Genomic DNA, 19,461 nt, shown 5'->3' with positions numbered 1-19,461 from the left:
GCTACACTCCTACCCAGAGTCAAAAACGATAAAAATAAATCTAAAAAACGAAACAAAAACCCAAAACCTCAAGACAGACATCAGGCTATAACCAATGTGAAAGCCATAAACACTGCCTGATCAAAAATAATCCTTCCTAGGATGTCGTGCTGACTAGTTTTATACCAACTTGACACAAGCTAAAATCATCAGAGGGAAGGGAGCCTCCATTAAGGGAGAAAAGCCTTCATAATGTCAGGCTGCATACAAGGCTGTAGGACATTTTCTTAATTAGTTAGTGATCAGTGGGGGAGGGCCCCGCCCATTGTGGGTGGAGCCATTCCTGGACTGGTGGTCCTGAGTTCTATAAAGAAGCAAGCTGAGCAAGTCAGGAAGAGCAAGTTGAGAAGCAGCCCCCCTCCGTGACCTCTGAATCAGCTCCTGCTTCCAGGTTCCCGCCCTCTTTGAGTTCCTGTCCTGATTCCTTTCGATAATGATGAGAAGTGATATATGAAAGTGTAAGCCAAATAGAGCTTTCCCTCCCCAGGTTGTTTTCGGTTGTGGTGTTTGATCGCAGCATTAGTCAGCCTGACTAAGACAGAGGTCAAGATGGTTCCACAGAGGATACTGAGGTCTGAAGGAGACTATCCCCCTAAGTTTATATTGGAGCACTTGGTCCCCACTTGGAGGTCCTGTTTGGGAGGTAATAAAACCTTTAGGCTGTGGAGCTTTGTGGGAGGACGCATACCATTAGAGCAATCTTGGAGAGTTTACAATCTCATCCAATTCCAGTTTGATCTCTCAGTTTCCTGTTGCAGCTACCTGCTGCCATGCCTCCTCATATTTATGGACTCTCTCCCTAGAACCATAAGCCACAATAAACTCCTTCTTCCGTAAGTCGCTTCTGGCTGTGCTTGTTTATTACCGTCAACAATAGGTAAGGGGTATGGCTCTCAGGCTTTGAGACCTCTGACCCCTGGAAACCACTCCAGAAGCAGAAGAGGAAACTAATGACACAAAATTGTCTCTGACTTCCCTACGCACCATGTCATACCATGCACACACCACACTCACACATACGCATCACATACAGACACACACAACAGTAATAATACGCCTTAGTTGTTTTAACATTTTTTTTCTGTTATGTGTATGTGTGTCTATACATAGACGCATATGTGTGAGGGTGCCTGTGGAGGTGTTATACCCCAGAAGCTGGAGTTACCGATGGTTGTGAGCCATCTAACGTGGGTGTTGGGAACCAAACTCATGTCCTCTCCAAGAGCAACTGCTCCCAACCACTGACACATCTCTCTAGCTACCCCCCAAGCCAAAAACTCCAAAACATTTCTTCTGTAAACCATATAGAGACAGTTAGCATCTACTGATTCATTAGGACATTTGTCTTTAGGACCTGGGAAGATGAGTTACTTGGTAAAGTGCCCAACATACAAGCATGAAGGCTTGACTTTAGATTCCGCAGGGCCTGAAAGTTTGTGGTTTGGAATTCAAGAGGGAGGCTGGGGGTACACTAGGTTAGAGACTCATTAGAAGAGTTCCTGACACCATGGCAGACAGCAGCATGGCAAGGGCTAGGAAGGGAGTTCACACCCATATGGCAGAGTGAGGGGGTCCTTTCTTAGGGTCTCAAAGAAACGGGGAGGTTTCCTGTAGATGGGCTGTCTCTGATTTCCTGAGAGATGGCAGGGGAGGGGAGGAAGCCTTGCACAGATAGGAATCAATGCATGTGAGGGAGGAGGAGGGCTCCAACTGGTTTATTGTATCTGGGGTGGTTTGAATAGGCTTAGCCCCCATAGACTGTATTTCAATGCTTGGCCCATGAGGGTTGGCACCGTTGAAGGATGTGGCTTTGTTGGAGTAGGTGCAGCCTTGTTGGAAGAAGTGTATCACTGTGGGGGAAAGGATTCCAGGTTTCCTATGCTCAAGCGATGCCCAGAGTGGAACACTATCTCCTTCTGCTGCCTTGGGACCAAGTGGTAGAGCTCTCAGCTCCTTCTCCAGCACCACGTCTGCCTGCATGCTGCCATGCTTGCAATTATGATGATAATGGACTGAGCCTCTGAAACCATAAGCCAGTCCTTCTGTCTTAGGCCTCATTGCTGTGAAGAGACACCATGGCCACGGCAACTCTTAAAAAGGAAAACATTTGTGAGTAGCTTACAGTTATACAAACCACACAGACAGCAAGCTCAGTCAGACAGGGATAATTTATTGACCATTTTATCCCCGGACTGAACGACCTGGGCCGCAAACCAGACTCAGAAGTTGACTATGACCCTACCCAGAATCCTACAGAGCTTTTAAGCCTAAAATCCACCAACATGTGTGCCAAATTATTCCACCAATCAGGATTTAGGGATAGGGGGACGTCCTTAGGAATGTGTCTTTGTTATACACTTATCCTGCTCCCATTGGTTGCGGTATTCAAATGTGGCAGGTGACTTGACTTGCCCAGCATCCATGTCCCCAACCTGCCAACCAGGATGTCAGGTACCCATGTACATGTGTCCTTCTGCCAAGTGGATGTCAGTTCCCAGGGAGGTCTTTGGTCCCAGCTTATTGTGGCTATCTACACATAGTAGTTCTAACTGACCTCCATTGTGATTGTTTTCCAAGAACGCCAAAGCATAAGAAGGACATAACAAAATACACAATCAACTTGGGCATGAGAAAGTTTCCTTGTAACAGTAATAACAACATAAAATGGCTGGCTAGCCAGGCAGGAGTTACCCAGGCCCTAACAATCTCTCTGGTGTGATTGAGCTGTTTTTACTATTTATTAAAAGCTGATGTGTTAGAAAGGGGGGAGGGGAAGAGGGAGAGGGAGAGGGGGGAGAGGGGGAGGGAGAGGGGGAGGGAGAAGGAGAAGGAGGAGTCTGTTCCTCTAGATACACTTTCCCCTAATTTTTGATTAAACGGTTTAAACAAAGAAAGAAGAGCTTACTACCCCACAACTTTGGGCAGGTAAATATGTTTAGGACCAGCCTTGAACATATCTGACCTTCTCAGACCAGTCAGCTGTAAGGGGTCCCTGCTTGTGGGAGAGAAGGGCAAGAGCCTCAGATCAGGGAGGTGATGGAGAAGCCAGACGCGGGACATTTTTGCTATCTCTGCTCTCCATCAATGGCACCTTTTCTTATCTCTCAGTCTGGCATATGATTTGTGTCTTTTATGTCCTTCCTTCCTTCCTTCCTTCCTTCCTTCCTTCCTTCCTTCCTTCCTTCCTTTTATTGTTCTCACTTCCTTCTCTTTACCTAAAACTTTTTCCTTTCCTGGTATATATGGCCTTGGTCACTCTGCTTCCTGAGGACGGAGACAGGTCTAGAGTATCTGAGGGCGTATCTTCCCCCCTCAGTCTATCTTCACTCTTTCTTTTCTTTTTCCTTGCCTCTACCACTTCTCTCTAGAGACATCTCTCTTCTCTACTTCCCACCTAACACTAACTACTGATGCCATCGTGACTCCTCACTGCCTTTCGCTTTCTCCCCCAGGCAGAGTCACAGTAACCAAGAGCCCAGCACACACAATACTATCGCTTTCCCTTTCCCAGCTGTTGGAAATAAGCTCACACTCAAAAAAGAAAGTGCCACCGATGCAATAAAATACTCTCCACAAGGCAAACTTTTCTGTAGGAGGGCGAGCTACTCACTGATGTGGAAGAACAAACCCACGGAGTATGCCCTTTCCCTCCTGGCTGAGCTCCAGTGTCTGTCTTTCATGGTTGCTTAGTTTTAAAATGGTTGGCACAAAAGGATGGAGGAAAGCAAGAATGGGCAAGCATCTGGAGAGCTGGAGCGCATCAGCTCACACAGCTTAAACTCTGTATAAACCAAAATTGTACCAGGTAGGAGATATTAAAAATTTTACATTCCTTGTCATATACAAAAGCTTTACAGTGTTGACAGACTACGAGTTAGTGTTCCGCACAGACTGAGAAAGTTGCTCCTGAGGGAGTGACTGTGTTGTAGCAAATGCTTACCCTGGTTTCAAGGTAGGTATACTGCTCAAGAGTGACTTTTATTGGAAACCATTCTCAAGTCTTGGGGATGAAGGCTTAAACACCAGTTTAAAAGGCAAACATCACCTCAACACTACAGCAACCTCGTCCGTCTCTCCTGAACTTCCAAGCACCTTTTCTGAAGGAAGAAAAGTTACCGGAGCTAAAAAACAAAACCTTAACCAGTGATCTAACCCCTGATGGGAAGAGATGGACACAAAACACAACATGAGAAAACAAACAAACAAACAAAAGCCAAAACAGGAAAACATGCCTCCTCCTCCAGAAATTTCTAGCACATCATAACCTCTATAAGAACAACTTAAATGAAAGCCAGAACCCCTCCTCAAACAAAAAGAACAACTTAAAATATGTTCAAACAAAACACAAACTCCTGAATGAATTTTTTCATCCCAACATGATGTTTCTATTAATTATTTGGGAACTTCATAAAATGCACCTGAATCACATTTTCCCACTCCTTCCCAGTTCCAACCTCCTCTTTTGTACCACCTTATCCCAACTCCCCACCTCCCAAAATAAAGTCCAATTTATGTCATTCATATACTCATTGGAGACTGGTCAAACTCTCAGTGGTCAGCCTCTTAGAGACAGCTGAGCCCTTCCTCATCCCCAACCAGAAGCCATTAACATCTTTAAAGGATTCTCTTCCATAGTTTCATGGCTGGATTGTTTCTTTTTGAAGGAGTAGGGTGTCACAGAATCCTTCAATGGCTCTCCTTCTCAGTTATGAATCGGAAGTCATCAACACCACTGTAAAAGATGCCTCCCTGCTGATAGTAACCGGCAGCAGAGATCACAGACATTAACACGGTTGCTGTTGGCAACACAGACTGCAGGTATCAACGTGGTTTCAGGTGGCAGCACAGATCACAAACATCAGCTCTGGCTGTGGTATGGACATCAACGTGGTGTCTGGCGACAACATAGATCACAGACATCTGCTCTGGCTGTGGTATGGTGTCTGGCAGTAGCACTAATTACAGAAGTCTTACAAGGAGGCTTAACCCCGAATGAACCATTCTTCATCTCAGATATCTCGCTGCTCAAAGTCAGGATGATTGTGAGGTTAAGCAATGAGTCTCAGGACAGGACCTGCAAGAGCTCCGTGCTCCTGTACAGCATCCTGGTGGGGGCCTCCCTGCCAGAACCCTGGGTACCATCATGCTGTTCGCAGCTGACAGGCAGCCGGGAAGCCTTGTGCTCTCCTCCCCTTAACAAGACAAGCATTGTGAGCAGTGGCACATGAGGCAAGCCGGTTGTGACCTGAGTCACCTGGTGGCTCCTTTGTCTACTTAGACTGTGCTCCTAGTTCAGCTTCTCTCTGCTTCATGCATGTGGCCCACTCCGCCATCTTTTTTTCCATCTAGTGTTACACAGTCAGGGTGATTGTGTGGTTGGGGACCATGTGCAGGGGTAGGACATGAATGCTGCTGGACATCATCCTGCCTTTGGCGTGGGCCGGGGCATGACCACCACGTTTGCAACTCATGAGCAGAGTGATGCGTGCCCTGTGCTTTTCTCCCCAACAGTGCGGCACCCAGCATGAGCAATAGGAATGGCCTCAGCCAGTGCCTCAGGTTGAGCTTCGGGCTGAGTCAGGGGTAAGGTAAGGTCCTAGCCATGCAAACCACCTCTACTCCACAAGGACACGCTCCTTTCCCTTGAATGAATTCCAAGAGAATAGAAATATGGGAATAACATAAGAACGTCACATTCAGGGCATGAAAATATAATTCAATAGAGAGACAAAAATACTGAACAAAGCTCAAACCTAAATGACTGTGAAAAGAAAATACTAATTAAGTCAAAGAGTGTTTCAGTGGAGTGAAGGAGAGGCAGAGGAACTTAGACCCATCACCATCTGGGGGCCTTAATCGGATTCATTTTCTTTGCTAGTTAAAGATTTACAAAACAGGGGGGAAAATCCCCAGTACAATAGGTAAGAAGAGTGAGTGAAGTTTTCAGACAGAGAAAATAAGACTCTAGGTAAAGAAAGGCTTTTATTAGGGGTGAGGAAGATACATGAGCCCACACAGCAAAGCACACAGAACAAAAGACCTATTGCAAAGCAGATGGGGCTTTTAGGAATCTGAAATTCCAGGCTCTTCTCAAGGACTAGGGGTTTTATGGGACTTAAGGGCCCTACGTTCCTTAGTTTAGGGTTGATCAGTTTGAAAAAAAGACAAGCTGGCTGACAGCATGAAACTCAGGGGTAAACATGTTGTGATCAGGCTTTCTCAGGGGCCCCACTGGTGGGAGAAAGTCTTCCCAGCTTTTCTTTTCTTTTCTTTTGTATAGTTTAATGTATTTTAATAGCAAACTTACAGTAACAGCACAGAAGACAGACAACATTAAAAACATGTCCTTGCAGGTGGGAGAACTCTGTTAGAAAAGCATAGTGAACGGATGGAATCTACTGTATGATAAAATGCTACACACACCATTTAGTTGCTGTCAATAAGAAATTTATTTATTTTTAAAAAATCCAAATGCTGTCATTGTCCAGAAAATTTTAACAGGTTTATTTAGAATTGTTATAAAGTTGAACTGTTGAAATGAGATCACTGAAACATTTTGCTTGCATTAATGTTTTACATCTTGCATTCATACTAAAAACTTCACACAAATGAACGTGGAGAAACTGCCAATACCTGATTCTATCCCTGTGTTTCCACTTGCAATCATAGACTTAGGTACCTTTGATCCCATGGAAAAAATATCTAACATTCAGAACTACGATAACAGGAAGAAGAGGGAAGAATGTTTTAGAGAATGAAATGTTTCCCCTCATAGTGGACTCTTAAGCACATTCTTCCCGTATGCGGCGTGCTAGCTGGATGTCTTTGGGCATAATTGTTACACGTTTGGCATGGATAGCACCCGGGTTGGCATCTTCAAAAAGGCCAAACAGATAGGCCTTCCTTACGTTCTGCAAAGCACCAGTATCTGCACTCTGGAAGCGCAGATCTGTTTTGAAGTCCTGAGCAATTTTTCGTACCAGACGCTGAAAGGGAAGCTTGCGAATCAGAAGTTCAGTGGGCATCTGATAGCATCTGATTTCACAGAGTGCCACAGTTACAGGCCTGGAACGATGAGGGTTCTTCATTCCTCCAGTAGAGGGCGCACTCTTGAGAGCGGCTTTTGTAGCCAGCTGTTTCCTGGGTGCTTTACCTTAACCTGTGGATTTGCGGGCAGTCTGCCTTGAATGAGCCATGGTATGGGCATCTCCTTATTTGCACTGCTTCCCCTTTGGCTGGAGCTCAGCAAGGGAGAGGCAGCCAAGACTGAGAACACTGCACCTTTTCTTGTAGGCTGTTCAGCTTTGTCTCACTTCAGCGGGGTGGGGATGAAGTCAGCCATCTTGGGAGTTCACCACCTTTATTACCTAGTCATGGCCCTTCTTCCTCTCTGTCTACCAGAACTCTAACTCAGGCTCCCTCAGGCAGACAGGAAAGTGAGGTCAGGCTGTCTAAGATGTTGGATCCTTACGATGATGGCTTCTTATTCTCAGAGTCTACTGTGAGGAGAGATGAGGAGAAGGAATGGGGCAGGTATCTAAACAGGACTACTAGGGGAATCGTCCTGTAAAACATCTAACTCAGAGCAGTTAGGGAACTGCTAGCTCTAGTCCCCTCCCATCCTAAGGGGGCTGTTTTTAGGAAAGCTGTTACCTTTATGTTACATATGGACCAATCTTCTGTTTTTCCTATGTGTTCCCTTCTTATTTGCTCCATAGAATGAGCCTAATGGCCCGCTAGCACCAACACCCCTGTTACAGCAAAGTCTCAGCAATTAAATGAACCATATGCAAAACAGTCTATCAAGACCTGAAGACAGGGGCTGGAGAGATGGCTCAGTGGTTAAGAGCACTGACTGTTCCTCCGGAGGTCTTGAGTTCAAATCCCAGCAACCACATGGTGGCTCACAACCATCTGCAATGAGATCTGATGCCCTTTTCTGGTGTGTTTATATATAATAAAGAAATCTTAAAAAAAAAAAAAGACTTGAAGACAGAGTAAAGGAATTGAACCATTTTGTCAGGCTAAATGACATACACTGAAAAAGTCACTGTGATGTCGAGGTTGGCCTCATGATCCTCCTGCCTTTCCTTCAGCACATCCCACCTGCATGAGCACAAATGCTTCACCACAACCACAGCCCTTCTGAAATGTGTGAACCGAACACACAGACGCTCTGGGAAAACATGAACTGTGGGACTAGTCGGAAATGATTCCCACACCAAAAGCATAGAAAATACTTTCCGTGAATGCATAGAAGAAAATTTCCCAAAGCTAGGGAAAGATATGCCCATCCAGATAGAAGAAACACACAGAACACCAAATACAACTAGAAAATAAAATCCCCATATCATATCATGGTTGAAACACTGAATATTCAGAATGACGAAGGTGTATGGAAAGCCTCAGAGAGAAAAAACAAAATCACATCTACTGGCAATTAAGGAAAAGACTCAGAGTTGTCCAAGGTGCTAAGGACAGGTGAAGATCAGGTGCTCAGTTTTGAATGGATCACCTATATCATCCTCTCCAAGGCTCAGAAAACATCAAGAAGCAGGGCGGGGTATAACAGCTGGATGATGATGACAGTGATGGTGATGACGATGATGACTCTGATGATGATGATGATGACTATGATGATGATGATAGTAGTGGTGGGGGTGATGGTGATGGTGATGATAGCGGCCATAAAATACTGTCTTACAGACACAATGAGGTCATGGCATGCCTGAACTCACAACATCTGTGGCTGTCTGCCAGGAACTGCAAAAGACTGAGTCCATAAATATTCAGTCACAGATAGAGGAGAGAGGCTCATGAAACCTCTCCCAGGAGAGCTAATTGTAGGTGACAGCCCCTGAAGAAGTCATTATCTCCAGTGATGTAGCCTTTGTGGGTTACCCATGCTGCAGGGGAAAGCATTACGGCCACGCCCACAAGACCAGTCCTGTTGAAACCCTGTAGGTCACAAAGTACAAACCAAACCTAAACTAAACTAAACACGGGCAAACACCTGGTGGCAGGAAGGGGGAAGGGCTGAGTGGGAGGAGGATAAGAGAGAGGGGCTATTGAGGTGACTCAACAGATAAAGGAGCCTGACTCCAAGGCTGATCCTGGAATCCATTCCGTAGAAAGGGAAAACCAGATCTTACAAATAGTCCTCTGATCTCCACAAGGCATCATGACACAAGTCTGTGTGTGTGTGTGTGTGTGTGTGTGTGTGTGTTTGCGGGCGCGCGCCCATGCGTGCACACATTCTCGAGTGTGAGCGCCCATCTGAAAACATATGCAGTAAATACATATAAACAAAAACATATAAATAAAAAATGCAAAATCACATGTGGCCGCCTCCTCATGGCCTTTCGTGGTTACGTGGGCCACAGACATCAACACAGACCCCTCCTTCTGCAGGGCCATGAACCTGACTCCAGGCCTGATCATTTAAAAAGAGAGGAGGCATGAATGTGATCCGAGTGTTAGCATCTGGGTAGGTTCATGGCGCTGTCAAAGAAGAAACGAACTGTAAAAGCTGTTTTGGGGGAGCAGATCATGCCCTTGATGACCGCCACACACACTTGGCTGAGACACACACACCTGTGCCATGGGGAAGACACCAGAGGCACAGGTGCCACTAAGACAAGCAGGTGAGTGGTGGAGAGACGGAAGAGAGAGAAACAGAATAATGTGTGCACAAGGAAGAGAGGCTGACTGGAGGGTAGTGAAGAGGAGTCTGGGAGAGTAGCCTGTGGTACTATCTGAGGACATGGCGAGATCCTGGCCTGGGCTACCACTGAGCACCATGTCTGGGTTCATGGCCCTGCAGAAGGAGGGGTCTGTGTTGATGTCTGTGGCCCATGTAACCACCACCAGAGGCCATGTGGAGGCTGCCACCTGGGACTTTGTGGATGTCCAAGGGCTATGCAAAGCTGGTGTCCTCAGTTGTGCAGTGTGGGGGACAGCTCGGCCCTCACCAGCTGCAGTACGAAGCAGCTTCCCCCTACCTTACTGGAGAATCACAGTACGAATGGCCCTGGTTTGGGGGATTGTGGGTGAGCTGGGCCCCAAGGGTATGAGTACAGGAGAACTGGCTGTGCTCACGGGCCATCTGGCGGTATGGGCATGGGAAAGATGCATCCCCACCCCTGGCCACCTGGAGCAGATGAGAAGGCTGGCCCCGCCCTTTGCCAACTGTAACATTCGGGAGAGCGCCCTAAACCTTGCTTTGGCAGGACAGTAGAGCTGGCCAAGGAGGTGTGAGCAGAGGAGAGCTATGAGACTGACTAACTCAGCTGCTACCCAGCCCCTGATCCAGGGGTGTGAGTGGGCTCAGTCCAACATCCACCCCATCGATGACCTGCTGGAGCAGAACCAAAGCTGCAGGTCTCCGTGACCCAGGGCAACAGCAGGATGTCTGAGAGGAGTCCCAGTGAGGATCCACTCTTGATAGTGGAGCAGAAGCCAGAGGCATCAAACCGGACCAATGACTCACTGCGATAAACATCTGCAAATGAAGCTGTCTCGGCAGAAGGGTGTGCTGTGCTGTGTTACACACTGTTACACACACTGTGAGATTTTGTTTTTCTTTTCAGGGAAAGGTGCAAAGGCAGAGGGTAGATATGGAGGGATGAATGTGTTGTGTTAGAATCGTGGCTCACGTCTGGACAGACCACACCAGGCAGTGCAGTTCCTCATGAGAGAGGTTTATTGTGGGGGAAGGGAACTAAATGGGTGACAGAGACAAAGGGGGAAGAGAGAGAGAAGAAAGGGCAAAGGTCAGGAAGGCTCTGCCTTGTATTTAGGCGGTGACCTAACTGCTCTTAGGTAAAGGTGGGAGCTAAACCAAATGAACTCTGGGAATGTATGGCCATTACCATGGCAACAGATGCATGGGTCCCTGTGGCCTATGGTGACATCGTCGTCATCACTGGGTTTGGAGGGGATCTGTAACCAACCACCAGGCCAGTTCCTGATGCCAGCAGAACGGATGAGTGGGATAGGTGTGCATGATGGGAAATTCTCAAAGAATCAATAAAAAGTTTGTCTTTTAAAGCTCTTTTTAAAGATAAACGTGGGGTCGGGGAAGTATATGAATGTAATTGCAGGGGCCCAAAGAGGCCAAAAGCATCAGATTCCCCCTGGAGATGCAGTTACAGGAGGTTGTAATCTACCTGAGACAGGTGCTGGGACCCAAACTCAGAGCCTCTGCAGAAGCAGTAGACATTCCTGTCCACTGAACCATTTCTTCAGCCTCTTTAAAGCATTTAAAGCACATTTTCTGTTATTGTGGTTGTTGTCTATTTTTCTGTTTGGGACACTGCTCCTTATCACCCAGGCTGGTCCTTGTCAGCATCCTTTAGTGCTAGGATGACAGGAGTGGACCACCGTGCTTAGCCATATATCAACATTTGTGTAACTATAACAGTAAATATTGTGGTTACTTGTCTTCTTTCCATGACCAAAACCCCAGGCAGAATCAGATTGATAGAGGGAAGGGTTTACTTTGGCTCACAGCTTAAACCTGTCATGGTCAGGGAGGCACAGCGACAGCGGTGTGTGAACTATATTTATCTCAGTCAGGAAGTAAGAGCAACCAGAGGCAGAGCCCTGTACACCGCCTCAAGGCCCACGTGCAGTGACCCACTCCCTCTCGCAAGGTCCCACCTCCTACAGCTTCCACGAGTTTCCCAAACGGTTGCACCAACTGGGGCCTACTTACTCAAACACTCAAGCATATGGGGGATCTTGTAAAACTCAAACGGCAGTGGTTACACCGCAGGGCAACATCCCTGTGGATATTAGTCAAAGTAGGTATGGTGGTACGGGCCTGCACCCCAGCTCTACTGAAGAAGATGCAGGAGGATACCGAGTTGGAGGCAGGCCTGGGCATGTATCAAGACACTATGTGAAAACCTGACTGAGTAAAAGTGTACTATGTAACCGTGCTAATCTGGGGAAACCGTGCAGGGTTGCTTAGAAAGAAGTAAGGCCAGAGGCAGGAAGTCCAGATGGAAGCCTTCAGGGCGATGAGGTACAGCAATCGTGTGTCGGGTATAGCAATCTCCACCAGTCGGGAGGAGAGAACAGACTCAAAGGCATGCACCCTACATTTTCTCTTCTTCATCATGCTTTTGGGTCTTTTCACACACACACTTCTCGCAGCCAAGGTCCTTATGGCTCTGCTCGCCTCACTAGTCAGTCCTCAAACACAGCTCAACTTGGGTGGGTGCCTTTCAATAGCTCTTGTTCCCTTTAGTGCAAACCACACTGTGAATGCTAATCACATTTATAGCAGGCTTATTTACCCACTGTCTTTCAAAAGACTATAAGCTTCTAAATATGTAGTAGCCTAGTGTCTGGCCCCATAGACATATACACAAAAAATGGTTTATTCAAGTGTCCTTTGAGGAACTCACCTTTCCAAGTTTGGAACAACTGTTATACAAATATACAATGTATTTTTTTGTGTGTTTTGTTAAGAGACAAAAATCACAGGGCTTCAAAAACGGAAGGTCGGGTCAAAAACGAAGTGGGGGCTTAAAACTCTGAGCGTTGAGCCTACTCATTTCTTGAGTTGAGTTTATTTCCCTTGGAATAACCATAGAAACGTTTAAAGAGCTTCCTTGGAGGTGGAGAGCCTTAGCCCACTACACTTCTGCAAAATCTTCTCTGGTTTCTCTTTCATGGTTTAAGAATAAATCTTGCCCTGCCCCACCTAGGCAGCTGTGACTGCCCTGAAGAAGTGAGGCCAACAAAGCATTCTGAGCCTGGGACTCATCAACTGCCCCTGTCACAGTAGGAGCCCAGCAGGAACACCTGGTAAGAGAGTCCTTCAGGGCCCTGCCAGGCAGTGGGGTTGGCTGGGAAATGCTGGCTGGAGACGGAAGGTAAACATAGAGGGGATTAGAGGTGGAAGCTGTGGGGGTCCCTGCAGGTATCATACAGGGACTGGAACCCCAGGAAGAGATAAGAATGAAACCCAGGTACAAATTTACTTCAATCAACCTGGATTGGACTTCAGTCTCTTCTCTCTGAGCTTCACTCTTTTTTCAGTTCTTTGCCACATTGTGCAACCACCTTGCTTTTCTTATCTTACCCTCCTTTCTCTCTCTCTTTTTCTCTTATTCTTCATTTTAAAAGTCCAGCTGGTTTGCAGCCCAGTCAACCTGAATATTTGTTCTGATTCTTGCTTCCAAGGGTAGAATGACATGTTTTATCTCCTACTGAAGACTGTGAGTCCCTGAGGAGAATGTGGATGGGCCACTTTCTGTGGAAGTGGGAGGAGCACTTCAGCCTCTCCAAAAGCTCTCTGTGGAGACTTGATGAGTCTGAGTGAGGCAGGGGGATGAGGGGAATGTATGCTTGTGGGCAGGTGAGAAGCCAGTAGATGAATCCCAGGGTGCCTGAAAGGAACAAACAAACTATTTCAAAGTTATGGTGGCCATCATTCCTCTTGATCACTCCCATCTAACAACTCCCCACTCTCATCTCCTCTCGCCCCTCTCCACCCCTGCATGAACTCTGAGAAAAGATGGTTCAAACATCCATGCCCTGGTTGAGGTCAAGCAGGCACACAGTCCCCTATTCCAGACGGTTGCCCTGACTTGCCTGTGAGTCCAGCAGGTGCAGTCAACAGCCCAGTGTCCAGAACACACAGGCCTTATCTCCTACACACCTCGGACTACTGACACTATCAGTTTTCTTCAGTCCCCGGGACAAGGTTCCCAGTGCTGTGACAAGCTGTGTGTGCCCAAAGCTATGTAGCGAAGGCTGGTTTCTGCTTCTGCTGCCAAGCCTGTCTGGCTCTGGCATGGGAAGATGTTTTGTTGCTTGAGGTCAGAGGTCAACGTTTTTTTTTCTTCTTTATGCTGAAGTTGGTTTTTTAAGGTGGTCAAGACATTGCTACACTGGACTAAATTTCCTTTTTCCTTTGTCCTTAACATTCATCACAGTCACATGCAGACACTTGATCCCTGTTAAGGGTACAGTGCTTCTTCTTCTGTCCAAATTCTCCTGTCTTTGTCACTACAATTTATTTTAGGTATATGGGTGCTTTTTTTTCCCATGAAAATCTCCTTAACACATGTTGCACTTTGATTTCCCCTGCTTCCCTCAGCTTTTAAGAGCTGTTTCGGATTCTGTTCTAGCTCCTACCCAGGTCCAGTTGCACTCTGTTGCTCAGAATTCTCAGCCTTTTAGAGCCTTACATTCTGTGTCTAATTGCTTCTCGGGAGAAAGAGAAGGGGTTCCAACTGCCAGCATCCTCCTACTTCCTGTTTTCTCATAGCAAGGGGTTGTTTCTCACAGCTGTGGGTGAGCTGCAGAAAATGAACTGAGACAGTGTGCTGCCCCTCAGCTTTGGGATGAGGGACACTGGTGCCTGCTGTAGAGGGAAATGCTGATGGGACAGAGACAGGGGGAAATGTCCTTAAAGTAACTGAAACAGACCTGGAAACAGCCAGGTTGAAAGATAATTTAGTCTGTTGTAACAACGACAACAGCAATAATATCGCACACACAAAGAAAAAGTGTGTGTATGTGTGTGTGTGTATGTGTGTGAGAGAGAGAGACAGACAGAGAGAGACAGAGAGAGAGAGACAGAGAGACAGAGAGAGAGACAGAGAGAGAGACAGAGAGACAAAGAGACAGAGAAACAGAGAGACAGAGGGGGTAGTTGGGGGAGAGGGAGAGGGAGAGGGAGAGAGAACCACGTGTCTTCCTTCTGGCATGCTGGGCAATATCTGGTCCATTTGGGGATATATATTTAGAACTGATAAAGTGGGAAAGGGCATCTGGGGAATGAGTCTCATTCCCAGGACTGAAGAAAACTGATAGTGTCAGTAGTCCGAGGTGTGTAGGAGATAAGGCCTGTGTGTTCTGGACACTGGGCTGTTGACTGCACCTGCTGGACTCACAGGCAAGTCAGGGCAACCGTCTGGAATAGGGGACTGTGTGCCTGCTTGACCTCAACCAGGGCATGGATGTTTGAACCATCTTTTCTCAGAGTTCATGCAGGGGTGGAGAGGGGCGAGAGGAGATGAGAGTGGGGAGTTGTTAGATGGGAGTGATCAAGAGGAATGATGGCCACCATAACTTTGAAGTAGTTTGTTTGTTCTTTTCAGGCACCCTGGGATTCATCTACTGGCTTCTCACCTGCCCACAAGCATACATTCCCCTCATCCCCCTGCCTCACTCAGACTCATCAAGTCTCCACAGAGAGCTTTTGGAGAGGCTGAAGTGCTCCTCCCACTTCCATAGAAAGTGGCCTATCCACATTCTCCTCAGGGACTCACAGTCTTCAGTAGGAGATAAAACATGTCATTCTACCCTTGGAAGCAAGAATCAGAACAAATATTCAGGTTGACTGGGCTGCAAACCAGCTGGACTTTTAAAATGAAGAATAAGAGAAAAAGAGAGAGAGAAAGGAGGGTAAGATAAGAAAAGCAAGGTGGTTGCACAATGTGGCAAAGAACAGAAAAAGGAGTGAAGCTCAGAGAGAAGAGACTGAGGCCTCAAGACAAAGCCCAGCTTTGCCTAAGCTATGCCCTTACTCCTCACACCCCACAATGCCCTCCCTTACACCTCACACCCCCACAATGCCCTTCCTTACACCTAACACCCCCACAATGCCTTTCCTTACCACTCACATCCCCACAATGCCTTTCCTTACTCCTCACACACCACAATGCCCTCCCCTACTCCTCACATCCCCACAATGCCTTTTCCTGTCTTTACACCCTCACAATGCCTTCCCTAGCTTTATACCCTCACAATTCCCTCCTCTACTGGATGGCTTTGTTTGTCAACTTGACACACAGGAGAGTGAGTCATCAGAGAAATGTTTCCATGAGCTCCAGCCTTGTGGAGCTTTCTCAGCTAGTGATCAAGCAGGGAGGGCCCAGCCCACTGTGGGTGGGGCCATCCCTGGGCTGGTGGTCCTGGTCTCTATAAGAAAGCAAGCTGAGCAAGCTATGGGAAGTGAGCCAATAAGCAGCACCCCTCCATGACCTCCACATCACCTCCTGCCTCCAGGTTCCAGCCCTGCTTGAGGTCCTGTCCTGACTTCCTCTAGTAATGGACTATGTTCTGGAAATCCAAGCCTAATACACCCTTTCCTCTCCATCTCGCTTTTTTGGTCATGGTCTTTTCTTCCAAGCAATAGAAATCCTAAGACACCTCCCTTAAGACTTACATCCCCACAATGGGCTCCCTTACTTTTCGCATGCCCTTAGATGCTCTTCTTACTCCTTACATGCCCCCAAATGCCCCTAATGGCCCATAGACTCATCAGTGCTTACGCACATAAAACTGAGAATCAGCTTTTGTTTCCACCCCAAATTCTACTACTGTTGGCCAGTGGTGGTGGGAAGAGGGGAGTCGATTCTCAGAAGGTGGGATGTTAGGATAAAGATGTCCACTCAACTGCTCCCCTTTGTTCTTTTGTATATGTTGTGTTATTGCTCAGAAATTGTTCAGTCCTCTTCACGGCAAGCTGTACTGAAAGATCGTCTCCTTTCTGTTGTGTCGTTATGATCATTAGACAGTGTTTACACAGGAACATCTGGATTCTGGATAAAGACCGCTGCCACCCAAACCAGAAAGACCAATAGGCTCTCTGAGATGCTTCAAAATCAATAGCTCCAGCCTCACAGGCCTTCAGGACCAGCACTAAGGATACAAATTTATTTTTATTTTATTTTTTAAATTTGAAACAGGATATATGTTTCCATTGTTGAACTCAAACTCTTGTTGTGGATCAAGTCGGCAAGCCTCCTTCTCCTGTCTCCCAGTGCTGGGATCGTGAGTGAAGACCACCCTGCCTGGACAAATAGATCTTTCTTTAATACTTTGTTATCTGTTTATGTATGCATGTGCAAATATTAAATGTTAAATGTATGCATGTTATAAATAAATAAACAAATAAATAAATAAATAAATGTGTTTGCCAGCATGTATGTTTGTACACCGTATGCAGGTAGTGTCCACAGAGGCTAGAAGAAGGTTTTGGATCTTGTGTGACTGGTGTTACAGCCGGTTGTGAGCTATTATGTAGGTGTAGGGAACAGAATTCCAACCTGGTCCCCTTGAAGATCAGCCAGTGTTATTAACGTCAGAGCCGTCCCTCCAGTCTTGGAGCCCTTGTTTGTTTCTTTCTAATCTGAGTACCACAGAAAGAATTAGCAATGGCAAAGCCATGGCCTTCTAGCCATGTAGAACTCTGATTCATTCCTTGGTAGTGAAGCGTGAATCTAAGGATTGATGCCTGGGCAGTTCACCACTGGATTTGATCATAAAATATGATAAAAGTCCATTGCAGTAACATTCAAGCTTACTTTTTTCTCTGATTTTTATCTTCCAGACAAGATTTCCGAGGTTGAAAGTGCTGAGGACAATATCTAGAATGATGTCATGGGAAAGGTGGCCTAAACTGTTATTGACAGGATAGGTATATGACAGGCAGTATTTTGACATGCGCACATGTACACTCACATACACACACACACACACACACACACACACACACTCAGACACACACACACACACACACAAACACAGACACACACAGACACACATATGCATTTTTTAAAAAATGGACGTGTGTAAAAGCCAGCCTATAGCTCAAATCCCTCCTGCAGAATATCAGGTTCAACAAAAGCTCTACTCCCCTGAAGTCTCGGCCCCACTGTCTCTGCCAAAGGAGCCTTTCCTCACCACTGTCAGGAGGAACTAATGGTTCTGTGGTACCCACAGTTATCAATGTGCATGTTGGCTTCCAGGCTCCCTCTGTGTCACTACTACCTGTTGCTCTCTTGCCCCACAAGCTATCCTAAATTTCTCCAGCTCGTGAGCTTCCCAACGCATTCCCATATATCAACCCTGAACTCTGGCCCTGTGCTCTCTGTCTTCCTCTCTTAGGCACCTCAATCTTATCCCTCTCTCCTGGTTGTCTCCTTCTCCTCCTGTCTCATCCAGACCTCATGGCCCAGTCCAGTCTTCAGGCCATGCTCAGTCTACTACTTTCTCTGATATGGACACTTCCAGATGCCTCTGGCTGTTCTCTCCCTCATATCTACAATAAGAACCTTCCCCTCGCTCATACCTTGGAGCGGTCACATCCTCGGTCTACACATCTGGTACCCAAGTGCTCAGTTTATACATCTGGTACCGAAAGCAGCATGTAGTCCATGCGGGGTGATGATGACCTTCTGCTCCAGGACAAAAGCACTCCTCACCCTCTCCCTATTACTATCCAATCGACAGTCGCCTTCCCCTCTCCCCTTCCAATCTCCATTTCCCACCAACCAATGAGGAGGCAGACCCAAGTACTGGCCTGTGATTCCCTAACTAGAAAAATCTATTCTGCAACCAAAGTACATCACGCTCATTTCATTTTAATCGTGCGACTTCTTGGCTTACATAGGCAGAAGTGCATAAACTACTGGGCGGGAAAGACAACCTCTTGCCACATCCGGTCTTCGTCAACCCCACGGCCACAGCATCTTCATTCATCCTAGGGACGCTGATTTTATTTGGATACCACATGAAAAGCCATCTTAAATGTCTTCCTGGAAGACCTTTTTCTTCTGGGCTTGGGACCGTAGTTGGTAGAGCGCTTGCTGGCCTCACAGGCACGAAGCCCTGGCTGACACCCCAGGCACCACATACAGTGAGGTGTGGTGTGCATGATTGGTCTCTTCAATCTCAGAGGTGGGGGCAGGATGAGGCATACGGACAAGATCAGAACACTTACAGAGAGCAGGCTTCCGCCACCAACAACCTTCAGCCCCAAAGGGAGGCAGGGTATGGATTTTAAAGTCCTAAATGCTGTCATTGCTTCACCTCAGGTACAGGTAAAGGGAGTCATCTCCCACTCCTGGTGTCCTCCTTGTTTACCACTTCCCAGCCTGGAAAGAGAAAGCCTTCGGTCTGTAACCCTTATCATCACCCTAAGAAACTGTTTACACGTCAGGATGGGCTCCCTAGCAGAGGTGTACAATCATGGTAACCTGGGCCTCCACTAAGCCATTTGATTGTGTATTTTCTCCAGAAAATGTGGTTTTGGTTGATCTTTCTCTCCTCTGTTCCTACCTTGAATACTCCAGACCAGGCGTAGAAGATGGTAGAAAGTGACCAGAATTGGTAGACCTCACACTGGAGGTCTCCTCTCTGGCCAGGCATCTTCACTGTCATCTCCAAACATCATAACTACTCTGGGAGATACTCTAAGGAAAGACAGTTGTGTCCCACTCCTCTGCTCCCAGTCTATTGAGACAGTGGAGCCTGTCTTCGGGTTGCTATTACTGCAACCAAACACCATGACAAAAAACAAGTTGGGGAGGAAAGGGTTTATTTGGTTTCCACTTCCATATCACTGAAGGAACTCAGGATAGGAGCTCAATAGGGTAAGAACCTGGAGGCAGGAGC

General features: G+C 46.8%; 1 long non-coding RNA gene across 1 annotated transcript; it reads left to right on the top strand.

The window, feature by feature from the left end:
- Positions 1-9,468: 9,468 nt before the first annotated feature.
- Positions 9,469-16,973, top strand: LOC120096962 (uncharacterized). Its single transcript, XR_015638292.1, has 3 exons — positions 9,469-9,683; positions 12,730-12,855; positions 16,577-16,973. It is a non-coding gene; the product is annotated as an uncharacterized LOC120096962 (long non-coding RNA).
- Positions 16,974-19,461: the final 2,488 nt, after the last annotated feature.

The sequence above is a fragment of the Rattus norvegicus genome, chromosome 15 (genome assembly GCF_021556685.1).
Source record: "Rattus norvegicus strain SHRSP/BbbUtx chromosome 15, alternate assembly SHRSP_T2T, whole genome shotgun sequence".
Taxonomy (NCBI): Eukaryota; Metazoa; Chordata; class Mammalia; order Rodentia; family Muridae; genus Rattus; species Rattus norvegicus.
Note: the sequence above shows the minus strand (reverse complement) of the source record. Positions and strands in the feature narration are given on the sequence as shown.